A 1,458-nucleotide genomic window follows, 5' to 3' on the forward strand; every position below is an offset into this window, starting at 1 on the left:
TGGGACAGCCTGGCAAAGCCAAAGGAGGGATGAATAGTCACTCATGCCCAGCCCCAGCACAGCTCACAGAGGCTGATGGCAGAACCCCGGGGCTTGGGACCTGGGACCTATGTTCATGGGGTCTGAACTAGAAATCCAGGAGAATTACAGAAACTTTTTAGATGTCATTTAAATAACTTTGTAGCGCTTCAGATTACAAACCTTTTTGTACATGGTCCTCTCTGCCTCACAATAGCTAGGGAACCTTGGTCTGAACACCCACTCTAATAGATGACGATAACTAGGGTGAGGATAATGGATTAGGAGAGAGTAACTAATCTCTTCAAGTCACACAGCCAGGGAGGGGTTTGAGCTAAGACTTGAATGGCTGCCTTCGTTGTAGCAGATTCATTCTACAGATGATAGCAGTCACAGGGGGCCCTTGTATTGGGAATCTTAGGGCTGATGGGCCAACAAAAGGGGGAGGCACTTGAAGTGAGGGTAACATATGGCCCTAAGAGGGCACTGCTCATGTGGGGTGGGACCTCTGGTTAGGCTGGGCAATGCCCAGGGCTTCCAGAAGAAGGGGGGCTCCCAATAAAGTGTGACTTTATCTATTCCTAAAGCCTGCGGTGGCACTCAAGGGCCATCAGAGTCCACCCACCTGGACCCAGGAGGCTACGATCCCCACCTTTGGGCCAGAAGTCACCCTTCTCTTCCCTGGCTAATCTGTCCCACCCAGGGCTGGGACTAGGGTGAGGCGAGTGAGGAATCAAGGGTGCAAAAATTAAGGAGGCACACTCTCAGGGACATGCAAGTGCAGGCTAGTGTCAGTATGACCCTAAAACTGAATCTCTTTTCTCCAACTCTCCCTCCTTCCTTCACTCTGAGTCTCTTTTCTCCAACTCTCCCTCCTTCCTTCCCTCTAAGCCTTAAGCTCCCAGAGGCCAGAGAGAACCTTTGATAATCCCGGGTGTCCCCAGCCCGGCATCTGGTCAGTGAAGCGCTCATAGTTGGATTCAATAAACGTTTGGCAGTGGCCAAAGCTCATCTTTCCTTCCTGTGAGAGAAATGGCCTAGGCTGGGAAGGGCACTGTGTGTCACGTGATCTAACCGAGGTTTGGCCTGTGGCCGGACTCCTTGTTTACTGGAGGGAAGCAAACGACAAGTAGGGAAAGGACCCAATGCCTGTGCAAGATTCAGAAAGTTCAAGCCAGAAAATGAAGGAAATTTACATGTGGGAAACAGAACTGGAGAGTGACGATGACTTGCTCCAAGTCACACGGCCCCGTAGGGAGAGAGACAGGGCTACTTGACAAGTTCTTCGAAGATGTAACTCAATCCGGGAAAACCCCTGGTGCAGTTACTGGATGCTCATCGAGTATATCGACTTTCTGCTTATCAGGCCTGCAACAGTGAGCAGGATCCATCCATTGCTTTTGACTGCCGGTAAGTGCTGCGCGCTGATTGGTCCCCGCC

The sequence above is a fragment of the Miniopterus schreibersii genome (genome assembly GCF_964146895.1).
Source record: "Miniopterus schreibersii genome assembly, chromosome: 16".
Taxonomy (NCBI): Eukaryota; Metazoa; Chordata; class Mammalia; order Chiroptera; family Miniopteridae; genus Miniopterus; species Miniopterus schreibersii.